This window comes from Podarcis liolepis (genome assembly GCF_965112155.1).
Source record: "Podarcis liolepis genome assembly, chromosome: 1".
In the NCBI taxonomy this organism is placed as follows: domain Eukaryota; kingdom Metazoa; phylum Chordata; class Lepidosauria; order Squamata; family Lacertidae; genus Podarcis; species Podarcis liolepis.
In genome coordinates this window covers 51444552-51457846 of record NC_139554.1, presented here as the reverse complement: position 1 = coordinate 51457846, position 13295 = coordinate 51444552, and the positions used below count along the sequence as shown (strand labels likewise).

General features: G+C 42.8%; 1 protein-coding gene across 8 annotated transcripts in view; it reads left to right on the top strand.

The window, feature by feature from the left end:
- The window catches only part of LARGE2 (LARGE xylosyl- and glucuronyltransferase 2), a 47021-nt gene that overhangs the window by 7560 nt on the left and 26166 nt on the right, over positions 1-13295 (top strand). For 2 of the 8 annotated variants that reach the window (XM_083463783.1, XM_083463790.1), the window contains exons 2-3: positions 5283-5451; positions 8931-9104. The exons of 1 other annotated variant lie outside the window; for it this stretch is intronic. The gene's annotated coding sequence lies outside the window, so the exon portion shown is untranslated. The remainder of the gene's footprint in view (positions 1-5282; positions 5452-8930; positions 9105-13295) is intronic. 5 more of the 8 variants (XM_083463797.1, XM_083463780.1, XM_083463784.1 and 2 more) reach the window with 3 other exon arrangements.

Sequence of the window (13295 nt, the reverse complement as noted above, 5' to 3'; positions counted from 1 at the left end):
TCTCCCCCATTGGATAGGGTGCTGGGGTGAGTAGGGGAATGAAAATTCTCTTTGTCAACTTCCTTTCATTCAGGGGTCTCAGGATCCATGCCCATATATCTGTGATAGATTATATTATCATTAATAATGCATTGGCAATTGTTGATATAGGCTCCTTGCAAAAGATAAAACAGGTCCTTGAACCTCGCAAGCTTAAAATTCAAGGAACAGACCGTGCAAGAATTGTGGAAGAATTGTACTAGCCCTAGTCTTCTCGACTTGAGTTTGGTAAGAGACTCATTTGCAGTAACTATTAGGGGATTCACTGAAGGACAGTGCTTGCCAATTCGGCCGTGACTCATGCTTCATGGCAACCTAAGCCAGTTGGCATTAGTGCAAGGTTCTCAGAATAGAAAGTGTTATCACTAGTGATCTACCAAAAAAAAGCAGTGTAGACCCTGGATTTTCATTTAGGCTAAATCCAGTTCTTATGGCTTGACAACATTATTTTATGTTCTGCTGATTCCAGCTGATAATGGTTAAGATCAGACAATTATAATGTGAGTCCAGTTAAGATAGCAAAACATACATGTAAATTCTAACCTACCGGTACCTGTATTGTATTTTGCCACAGCAATTGGGCTACCATAAGAAGAAAAATATTGTAAGTTTCTGTGTTTAAAGGTAAAGGGACCCCTGACCATTAGGTCCAGTTGTGACCGACTCTGGGGTTGCGGCGCTCATCTCACTTTATTGGCCGAGGGAGCCGGCGTACAGCTTTTGGGTCGTGTGGCCAGCATGACTAAGCTGCTTCTGGCGAACCAGAGCAGCGCACGGAAACGCCGTTTACCTTCCCGCTGGAGCGGTACCTAGATCAATGCAAAAAGGCTTCTCCTGCCTCTCCTATTCCTAGTTGTCAGGCTGACTTCATTATAGGCTGGGGAGGGGGGGTCACCCCAGGCACTGCAGGCCATTCTCCTGTGGTTCCTCAAAGAGGCCCCATCTGGTTGCAGAGACCTCTTTCAGAGCTCTGAAAGAAGTGGTCTCCATCTTGATCTAGACAGGAAGTGACAAGACACTGTCAAGCATGATGCCCCATACCAATAACGTCCAATGTATTAAACATCATAAGGAATTGAGGTGTGTACCTCAGTGTGCTTTGGACCTCAGGTCAGCGACCCACAGGGCAAGCATAGAATTGTATCCAGCCTGACAACTGGCTTGGGCACAACATACCATAAAGCACACCTCATTTCCTAATTCATTTTTACCTATACAGTGGTACCTCGCAAGACGAATGCCTCGCAAGACGAAAAACTCGCAAGACGAAAAACTCGCAAGACGAAAGAGTTTTTCATTTTTTGAGTTGCTTCGCAAGACGAATTTCCCTATGGGCTTGCTTTGCAAGACGAAAACAAAAACATTAATTGATTTTCAATGCATTCCTATGGGAAACCATGCTTCGCAAGACGAAAAAACTCGCAGAACGAATTAATTTCGTCTTGCGAGGCACCACTGTATTGGCTGCTATTGGCCTGAGGCACCTTGCTTGAGCACAACTTGAACCCAAACAAAGTGCTGGGCTGGGTGTGACTATGTGATAGCAGGTTATGATAATGACTGTTAAACAACAACATACTGTACAGTCGTACCTTGGTTCTCAAACGCCTTGTGACTCAAATGTTTTGGCTCCCGAACACCACAAATCCAGAAGTGAGTGTTCCGGTTTGCGAATGTTCTTTGGAACCCAAACATCTGATGCTGCTTCCGTGGCTTCCAATTGAATGCAGGAAGCTCCTGCAGCCAATCGAAAGCCACACCTTGGTTTTTGAACATTTTCAGAAGTCGAATGGACTTCCAGCACGGATTCTGTTCAAGAACCAAGGTACGACTGTATGTCGATGCTGGTATAGTGAAGGAAATTTACAATACGTATTTGGGTTAAAAGCATTAGAGAGGTTTTTCTTCATGAGTGTTGTACTAAAGGTACAAATGCTCCTGTTAAATATTTTAAAATCATTTCCTCCTTTAGGAAGAAGAGAAGATATATAATAAAAATAAATCAAATAAGGGGACCTATTTGACCTTAAGGGAACCTATTTACCTTATAGAAATTGAGATACTGCAGCCTCAGTGCCTGTTAGTTTTCAACTGTTTCTATTTTCAGGCACTTCCAGTAGCAACTTGTGACGGAGAATAGCCTCATTTTGCATCAAACTGGACATTGCAGCTATTAGTATGTTGCTACTTCTGCCAGCTTAAATGTTATCCTAAAAATGATTTATTTTATCTCAGCCTTATTTTTACTAGACTATATTGGATGCTGTGTGTTGTGAAATGCCTCTGTAAAATTTGTGTTCCACTGATTCCTTTAACACTTTTATTGTGTGATGCTGCTTCCAGTACTTCCCAAAGGCATCACCTTTTATATTGGGTTTCTTTCCTGTACTGCTGCTGAGCTTGCATTCCGACTTGAGCAATCCAGCTATGGGGTTAGAGTTTTTCTAAACCTAAAATGCCAAAACACACAAGTTTACCGTAAGGTTTTGCTGTTCCTGCAGTTTCCAGGTGAATGGTGCAATTGTTTGATTTTTTCCAAAGAGCACACTTAGTTGTTCAAGCCCTGGCAGGTTGTGTCATCTTCTCTTACACAGCAGCCTAACAGGAAAGTGGCTATTTAGTCAGGCTGTGGGTTTTTCTGCATGTAATAGCTAAAATGCTAAGCAAATGGTTCATAGAGTCAAGAAACTGATGTGAAGAATTTCATTTTTAAATCTTACATCCATGTTTTTAGAAAGATAATTATTGGGGTGGTATTAAACATACTCAAGGGTAATCCTCCCACTGGAAGCTTTCTAGCTAGAATACAACTGTGTATTAAAAGTAATTGTCATGGTGGAAATGAGTAAATGCAATGCTCCTCACAAAATGTCTGTTCCCTGTTCTTCTGTGTCCTACCCAGCTTGGACTGACTGTGATGCCTTAGCAAGTAAATTCCTGTTGGTATTGGCAGCATTTGCAGCAAATCTTATAATTTGAGCTTGTATAAATGCTTAATAACTTCTTCAAGTGGGAATATGCACTGTGCTTGACAAACCTGTTCTGAGAACAGGAATTAAATCTTCTTGCTAGGCAGAGATTTCAGCTTGAAGACAAAGAATTCTCTGGTAACGCTGTGCATGTGGAAGCTGGCGAAGAAGGATGGCTTACTAACATACTGTTTTGTGCCTCTTGTAAATATTTTCTCTTCATTATTTTCTTTTGCATTTACCGTGCCTCAGCAAAACGTTGAGTGTTTTAGAGCACCCATTTCCCACAGTGCTGCTGGGTGCATCTGTGGACATAGAATTGTAGAGTTGGAAGGGACGCTGAGGTTCATCTAGTCCAACCCCCTGCAATGCAGGAATATCCCATATGTCCCATATGGGGATCGAACCTGCAACCTTGGCCTTATCAGCACCATGTGTATGGGGCTAGAAACATTTGGTTTGTTTTTATTTCAGGCAGCTTCTGGCAGCCTAAATATGTGTGTGCGGTGGCATTAATCACACTTCTTTTCATGTTCCGCCTGGTTGTCTCAGTACTATTTATTTTAATCCCAGACATTTCTTGCCACATTTGCTATCACACATAACAAAGTTAAACACCAAAGCAATGAGTATGGCTGTTCACAAAAGGGCACACTTACCTGCCACTTGAAACGATAACAGCGGGACACTTATTAGCAAGCACATTTGAGAGAGTGAGAGTGAGAGTGCACTGGCTTTCCAATTCAAAGTATAATCTTGCAATGGCAATAACGTTCCTTGTGAGCTCTGTCAAGACATTTCAGAAACGTTGCAGAACTCGTGCTATTTTAATGTAGTACGAAAGCTTAGAAGAAGAGCCTTCAGGTGACTACCGAGAAAGGTTTAGAGATACTGGATTTCTATTATAATGACAAAATAACATATGACCTACAAGCCTACCTGAGAGTTGCCACCCTTTCTATATGACAATTCAGAAAAATACAAATTACCCAAGGTGTGTAAGCTGCTGTGTCAAAGGAAGAACTCCTTTCAGAGCCTGACCTTGGAATTCTAAAATTCATAATAGCATGAATTCTTTTCAAACTGCATTCAAAACCAATTCCCACTAAGAAATCAAAGGTGATACCTTTTCCTGTTAAAATTATCTCTAATGAGCCCAGGGCTCAGGTTTGATGGTTAAATTTCACATATCTCCTACTGGGCAAGATACTTGCAGCATATCCTATCCTATACAATACATTAGAAATACAATTCTGTTGTGTTCAGTGGGCCTTTGGCTGGGATCTCATACACACTTCCCTGGGTGTAAGGCCCATTCAGCACAATGAGACTCACTTCTGAGTAGAAATAGGATTGCACTGTTACGCTGACAAGTCTCCCATTGACATTCACTCCCTTGGCAGCTGGCTCTTCAAGGGGGGGGGGAACCAAAATATGGGCATCCTATCCCATTCTGCTGGTAGTGTAATTTTACAGTGTACAGTGGTACCTCGGGTTAAGAACTTAATTCGTTCTGGAGGTCTGTTCTCAACCTGAAACTGTTCTTAACCTGAGGTACCATGTTAGCTAATGGAGCCTCCCACTGCCCCCGTGCAATTTCTGTTCTCATCCTGAAGCAAAGTTCTTAACCTGAGGTACTATTTCTGGGTTAGTGGAAGCGTCTGTAACCCAAGGTACCACTGTAGTTGTAAAACCAGTGTGAGCCATCACAGCAATGTTCATTTTCTGTCATAGCACCGACCTCTTTTAATGTGCTGCAAGTTTGATTAGTTTCTCTCTGAAACGTAACAAACTATGGGCTGAATGGGGGCCTTGTGCTACCCTTCTTCTTACAGTGAGGTTGCTAAAACCTCTGTTGCCCATAAGAGCAATATTTTCGGTCAAAATTTCCACCTGCTGGAAAGCTACCAAAATTAACACAATTCCCTAGACATACTGACATGACATACTGGGGTCATGTGAATCAATCCTGAGTAGCAAATGTTTTGTTTATTTTTCTGATGGCATCTTGAGCTTCCTATTGTGATAAAACATTGCATTCTTTTTCATTGTCTCTTTATTATGAGCACCGTCCTGCTTTATGGTATGGCAGTATAGAAATAGTTGTATAAATACAACTGAGGTGCAGTTCTGAGTACCAAATAATTTGAATGTAGGTAATCTTCTACACTGAAGTAACAGATAGCCCCTTAAGGGGCTGGGAGAAGGTAAAAAGGGGAGGTATATGTATCACCTGTACTTTGACCCTTGTTCAGCCTCTCTGTGCTGTTTCAGGTGCTCTTGAACAATGGACATTGACTCTTCTTCTGGAGCTCATTTATCCTGGTGACTGTGGGACCATGTCTACTCTCCACTATCTATAGATGGACAAGAACCCTCGCAGCAGTTCATCCACTTTGTTGGTCTCCTTTGCACCCCAGCCACTGTGGTGTGTATTGTCAAGGTTGGTTTTTCATTCTCATACAGGATAAAAAAAGGTTACAGTGGTACCTTGGAAGTTGAATGGAATCTGTTCCGGAAGTCTGTTCAACTTCCAAAATGTTTGGAAACCAAGGTGTGGCTTCCAATTGGCTGAAGGAAGCTCCTGCAGCCAGTTGGAAGCCCCGTCAGACGTTCGGGTTCCAAAGAACGTTCGCAAACCAGAACACTCACTTCTGGGTTTGTGGTGTTCGGGAGCCAAAACTTGCAAGGCGTTCAGGATCCAAGGTACGACTGTATTTGGTGTTATGCTATAGAGGTGGGATGGGGATGAGCTTTTTCACTGCTTGCTGGAGCTCTCAGTTCTAGGAACACGTATCCTTTTTGCTTGAATAATACTAGAGGCCTGCTGTGATCAGTGATCAGGTTGAATATGCATGATAACATATGTGCCATTTTAGAAAGAGTGGCAACTACAGGCTGTTCCTTTCTTTTTTGCCCTCTGGGGCTGTGGTGATCAAAGAGTTAACTCTGACCCTCCCCTGTACTGGCCTGGCTATTGTGCATCCCTTGCACAAAAGCCTTTCAGCTGCAAATTCCATTCTTGACTGGATGCAGCTGTTGGCCTCTGGGCTGCCTCTCTTGGGATGCAAGATGTAGAAGCCCTGGTCAAGCATGGGGACCTGCAAGGATCTGGTGCTTGTCCCTTTTAGGTGTGGAAAGTGTGTGATTTGTGCAGCTGTCTACTGCGTGCAATGTGAATAATTCATTTCTCCTTCTCTTTGCTGTTGCCTGTTCTTCTTAGGTGCCTCCTTACCTCTCATTAGCGCAGGGCCTGGTATGTCAGCTGGAGGCAGGCTTGGTTTTTCCTGAGCCTTGATGGGATTTGTCAAGACCATTCCCTTTTCTTCCTGTTTATTGAACTTTGAAATAAAAGGGATGGCAAGAAGAAAGGAACGTAAGAGCTGGATTGACCCTGGGAGAGAGAGATGTTGAAGACATTCTGATCCCCTTATTATTCCACAAGAGCTGAAGTGGGGGAAGTGGTCAAAATTGGTGGCAAAACCCTTTCCTTTAAGACGGCAAGGCCTCTGCTCTGGAACTGGGTGACATGGGTGGTTTTTTAAGGTTTCCGCCTGGATTTTCTGTAATGCTTGTGAAAACTGCTGAGTGATGCTCTGATTCTGACCTTGTGGACTCAAAGTTGTCTTGAGGCACAGACTACTGTAATTATTTCTGGCAAGAGCTAGAAATGTGGAGTACTAAGAGCAGTGTGTGTTTTTTCTGACAGGGGAAAGAGAACAAAGTGCGAAGCCCCTAATGGATTTTGAATTGCCACTATTTTCATTACTTCATTTGAATGGGTGTTGGTGCCCTTTCTTGCCTGTAACATAAAAGCCCTCCTGTCCTTTTCAGCTAGGCACAGAGTCCTTATGTCTGCCACTGAGGATTATTCTACGCAGAACTCAGTAAGAGATCTCTTCCCCTCACCAACAATTTGCCTTCTGTGCAGCACACCTTCACCTCAGGAACCTCACTTGGTTAGCACAGCAGTGCAGGTGAATTGTTATCACAGAAGGCAACTTGGCTTACACACAAAGCGGAGCCTGGGGGACTCTGCAGACCTCCCTCCAGTGCTGTCTGATCAGATCTTTCCCCCATTCTAATTCAGCCCCACCTTTCATTCCAAACATATTCTGCATGGGAAATGGGGGTCGAGGAAGGCAGTGTTAAAGGGGAGTTTTAAAATGGCAGTTGGTGAGCTTTTTATTTTTATTCTCTGCTAGGGAACATTAGGAAACCATAACAGCCTATTTAGAAGTAGGATGACCTGTCCAAAATCTTTTCAGCGCCTCCACTAAAATAATTGGCATTTTAAGTGTGTCACACTGTACTTCTTGTGTTTCCTAGTCATTTGATTCCACTGTCCACTGTATTTTTCTCTGCATGGGCTATCTGAGGATAACACTTCATGTGTTAGATAGACTTTACACCATGGAAGGTGTTTTTTTTGGGGGGGGGGGAATCACCATGAATTTGCTAGTCTTTAAGGTGCCACAAGACTTTGTAATGGTTTAATTTACAGAGCTTTTAAAAGTGCTTAATGAGCATTTATGCTTTTAGTGCCCTATTTGGATCTCCATAGTCTCCTATTCTTGGAGAGCAGACTACTCATGTGTCCAGGGCAGAATAGATGCAAAAAGAGTTTTAACTAGCCTTGAAAGATCCATCTCTACTTAATCCTTTCCAAGCACCTAGTTCTTTAAATATTAGAAATCTAATGTCAAGCATGCTATCAAAGGTTTCAATAGAGCTATTCAAAATGCACATTCTTGGCTGGGGCGAAAGGAATTTTTTGTGGAAGCATTAGGAACCTTCTGCTCTTATGGAAGTTAAATATTTCCGAACAGGTAGAATGTAAAATTGGGACCATCTTGGATGAAAGAATAGTAAATGTTTTTGCTTGTTAAACAGATGAGTCTAGTGTGTTATAATAGTGGTGTGTTATATTACTAGTCCAGATCCAGCATGTCATAGTCCCAGTATTGAAGGCAAATATAAGCAAGCCCATTATGGTGCTCATTTCCCAATTTTTTGTGCATTTGGTGTAGATAAAAAGCAAGAAGAATGCTGACCTCTCACTCTGCATAAGTGCGTGTTCTCCCTATCAAAAGAAACTGCTAGAAAGAATGCACACAGATTGAGGAAGTATGTTTTAAAATGAACCTGCAGAGGATGACTGTTTACTAAGCAATTTCTATATTGCCCATCCCACACTCAGGGCATCTAACAGCAATGACAATAATAGAACGTTTATATGCAACAGAACAAACTCTTACAAAATGCCGTTTCAACTAATAAAATGCAGCAAAGAATAAGAGCTTACTGACAAAACAACAACCCAAGCTGTAATCTCATTTATTTGGACTTCTTTTTTTATGATTCATCCTTTAGAGCACAAGGGCAATTCACTTAACCGTTCACAAGTCTCCATTTCAGTAAAGAATCTTTCTTCATGGAGAACCTTGCATTAGTTGACCACACAGAGGGACGTCCGTTCACTAGTTCAGTCCTTTTATGCATTTAGAAGTGCTGTGTTCAATGGGACTCGTGCCTAGGAAACTCTGTGTGGGATTGCACCCTTGATCATGTGAGACCTATGCAGTTACAGGCCAGATAAGGCCCACGCAGACCTTGGGGCTATTGATCAGTATGAGGGGGCACTGGAGCGCTTTCCTTTTTATAGAGAGCTTTCCGTTTCAAATCTCATTGAAGGAAGAAGAGATTCTCTTCCTCACCATGGGTTTGTTTCCCCATTTGTTTCACAGCCTAACCTCTGGGCTTGACAGTCCTGTCCAGAATAAATCAGCTCAGCAGGTTGTAAAATGCATAGGCCACTCAGTTGTGGTTTGTGATTCCATCAACACTTAATTTGGATTTATGATCTTCTTTGCTTTCTGCTATTAATTCCCCACTCCTCCATTCTCTCTATTTCTTGTTCAGCAACATGCCCCTGTGGTTGTCTGTGAGGACTGTCCAGCGTCAGGGAATGAGCTCTTCGTGCTGCAAGCAGGGATAAATTGGAAGAGTTTCTTTCTGGCATACTAGCTCCCCCATGCGCAAAGACCTCCATCCCACCGTACTACAAAAGTTGCAATTCCACGCATGTGGATTATGGTATGTGTAACTGGGAGATACCGGAGAATCTTGTATTTTCCTCCCAGCTCTAATTGGGTTTGTGTAGATACAGGTAGAAATAGGAAGGAATAGAATGCAAAAGGATTGCAATGTAAAGCAACAGAGTCTGACTTTATACACACACCATACATTCAAAGCACATTTCCCCACCGCAAAGAATCCTGGGAACTGTAGCTTACTCCCTCACAGAGCTACAATTCCCAGGATTCTTTGGGGTAGAGTTTTTTACATGTGCCTTAAATTTATGGTGTTTGGGTTGCCTTTGGGTTGTTAAATTCCTCCTTTCCTTTGTGGTTTGGGGTCATATTGCCCTAATCATATGCATCTGCTGCCCCCAACTTGCACATACTACTCTAACACTGCCATTAAGCTTCTCCTTGCCAACAACCCCCTTGGGGAAAACCAACAACACCCCATCAACTTTTGCAAAAACTCTGAGAACAATGCAATAGAATGAGGAAGCCTGTGAAAAATTGTAACATTTTTATTATGAATATTATGAATATGGAGTGAGTCTTAGTCCTCTTGTGGGCTACTTGTCACTGTGAGCTATTCTTATTATTCTTTTAAGTTCATATTCTGCTTTGACAAAAGTCCTCAAGGTGGCTTACAATTTGAAAATCTAATCAACCATCCATGGATGCATTCAAATGTAAGTAAGCAAACAATAAACAATGAAATTCATTAATGCAATACTTTATTTTAAATACATTAAAATAAATATATATATTTTAAATCGGTCGATGTCATAACCTGTTATAATCTATTTGCTCTTCCTTTCTAACTAACCAGACACTGCAGAACTCAGTGGGTTCTTTTAAGAAAAGGTTGTAGATTCTCAGTTGCAATACTTGTCACTGTTTCTCCCGTGCACTAAGATAATTCTTCATCTGATACTTTGCTATATCTTGCTTCTAGCAGGAAATGTGATTATTAGTGGCTCTTTTGTCAGAGTTACAGATCTCTTTTGGATAGAGGTGCAATAGAAATACAACTCTGCTTCTCCAGACACATATTTAAAATATGATGTTGTATAACTTCGTCTCAGCTACTACTGTACTAAGCATTTTCATTGTGAATCTCTTTATCACTGATTCCAGGGATGTTTCTTATGGTAGGATTAACTTGTCTAATCCAGAGCTGGGGAGCCTTTTTCAGGCTGTGGGCTACCTGGGCAGCCTTCTGAAGGCGACCTGCCAATAGTGGGTGGGCCAGAGCAAAAGTGGGCAAAACAAATGTGCAGACGTTACCTTTGTGCAGTAGGCTAGTGTCTATGTACACGCTCTGTCCTTCATCTAGGCAAATAAGAGGCATTAGCAGCGTTCAATGACAATTCTAGCCAGGCAGAAACACCCAATAACTTCATGAGGGCCAAGTGTAGCCTGATACGGAGTCCTGGAGGGCCACATTTGGTTCCTGGCCTAATCCCCTCAAGCACAATTTATTTTTATTTATTTCATAATATTTTTATACCAGTTGATTGAGGGCAGGGAGGAAAACCCCAGCGCCTCTTTCTCAATATACTGTTGAGAGAGTGGATCTCATGGTGCTACTATAAAGAGTGCATACCTCTGTTCAGGATCAGGAATTTTGAAGCTTAAAATTTTAAACCACACCTCCTGCAACCCAGTCTCTACCAAGCACTTCTGCTCTTTGTTCCAGTTTTCTGCCGTGGAAGCCACGCTTGGTCTAGCAGGACCCAGGTTTTGCAAATCCTCTCCCCTGTTCACTTAGAGGCTTGCAGTGCCTACCCCTATATATAGTGTGCATATCTGTCACTGTCGGTGAAACAGCCAATGGTCTTGGCCAGCAAAGTACTGGAGAGCTATGCAGATAGCTTTAACCACCTTTCCTCATGCCCAATCATAGAGATTTCCCTATTTTTAGTGTGGTTGCTTCTCCTTAGGCAGACAGGAGACTTGTGTATTGCTACTGTTACTACAGTGCCAGAAATAACTCCGCCTAAAGAGGACACTGGGTGGGCAGCTGGCATTGTGTATTCATGCCAGTGCATTTGCAAATATGTGAACGCCAACTGTGGCTGTTATCCATCTTTTGTCTCGCGTATCATGATGTCAGTTATATCTTTTAACAATTTGGGATTCTGTGGGCAGGTTAAATTCCAAGGTGATTTCCAGTGTTATATTTTCGGGAGCAGTCACCAGTTCTGGTTGTTACGAACCATCGTTTGTGCCCTTCAAACCACAGCACTAAATGTGTGCATAATTTCCACCTGGAGTGGCGTTTTGGAATGTTGTTGGTGTGCTGCGTAATTGCAAGGCACAAAGTTAGCCTCTGCATATTCTGAGCTATTTGAGGTCATGAGCATGCATATTCTAGGTGCTCTCCCCCTGCCCCCCTCCCCGCCCAAATGCAGGAAGAATGATTATGGTGTGAGTAAGCACAGAAGCTGAATGTAGGAGGAGTCATTTATTGAGGAGGTCTACATGACCGAAAGCATTTTAGAGACAGGGGTGCAAGTTCCAAGTAGACTTGCAAAATCTCAGTACTGATTGTTCTTTTCATTCTCTAAGAGTACGGAAGTAGAAGGAACTGCCCTTGTGGAACGTATCCCATTACAGCACTGCAAATTAACGGGAGGAACTGCAATCCTCTCCAGGCAGCACAAGATAAAATGGCATGGGAACCCAGCCAGCCATGATGTCCCAAGATGAATGTGGGAAGGGAAATGTTAGACCTTCAAGCAGAGTTGGGGGCAAGCCTAGGTATAGAAAAATGGGAGCATCCTGTTGAAAAGCTAAAGTCTACATCTCCTTTCCTTAGACAACTTTTCTTTAGACACAGTGTGGTCCACATGTGATTATTTAAAATAAGTGGTTTCTAGATGTCATGACTGTAGTCTAAGTGTTCCATGTGCCCTGCAAATATGTCTAAGAAGCTAAGGTTGCTTGGTGCTCAAAGCAGAAATTATGCCTGTCTCTTTAAGGGAGGCTCTAAAAGAGAAAGCAGCTGCTGTGCCTCCCTCCCCCTGTTTTTTCCACTAGTTACTCACTTGGCCAACCTTCTTTCCTTGCCTTGGAGGGATGAAGGTGAAGGGAACTGGTAGGCTGCCTGCCTCCACCTACTGCTTCTAGTTGAGAAGCTGGCACCTGTAGATGTCAGTAGCAATCGTCCTGCTATTTTAAGCTTCCAAAAAATACAGGAGTCAAAATTAGTCAAAATGTGTTGCTTTTAACTACTCTGCTGTTTATGGAGAATAAGGCTATCAATAGTTACCAGGCATAATGACTATATATCAGCTCCAATGTCAGAGGCAGTATGTCTCTGATTGCCAGTTCTTGGGGAACATGAGCGGGAGAGGAGTATTACTCTCATGTCCTGCTTGCAAGCGTTAAAAAGGTAAAGGGACCCCTGACCATTAGGTCCAGTTGCGGACGACTCTGGGGTTACGTCGCTCATCTTGCTTTATTGGCCGAGGGAGCCGGCGTACAGCTTCTGGGTCATGTGGCCAGCATGACTAAGCCACTTCTGGCAAACCAGAGCAGCGCATGGAAACACCGTTTACCTTCCCGCCGGAGCAGTCCCACAGGCATTGGCTGACCACTATGACAACAGAATGCTGGACCAGATAGGCCTTTGCTCTGCTCCTGCAGGGCTCGTCTTGTATTCTTCGCCTTAGCGCAATAGACTTGAACTGTAGAAGCAAATTCTGCCCCTCCGCCAATTGATGGGCTACTTCAATTTTTGGTACTTGCAGTGGTGTGAATTTAGGCATGAGATATGTGCCCTGATCCTGTTAGTTTATAGGGAAGGTTTTCTGGGTGGTGTTGTACTGCTGCATGATTTCAATGCCTCAGTTTTCCAATAAGCGTTCACTTTGTATAGTATTGAACAGGGAAGAGCAAAAGGCAGCCTCCCAAGACATGTCTGGCTCTGTAATTTGGTGTGGATGAACAAAACACTTTCAGGATATGAGAAAAAAATGCTCCAAAACTGATCTGTGGGGTGTGTGTTTCTGTGTGTACACACACACACATGCACCCCCCCACCTAAGTAGCATAATATCAATAACAAATAGAGATTTGAGGTGTTTTTTTTAAGGCTACCTGCCTTTTGTGTCTGCATGCTATAAAGAGCCCATGAAGTGAAGTGAGGGGCTGTTGGCTGTAGGGCAGCAAAAACAGTCACATGCTGTGAACAGTTTCATCT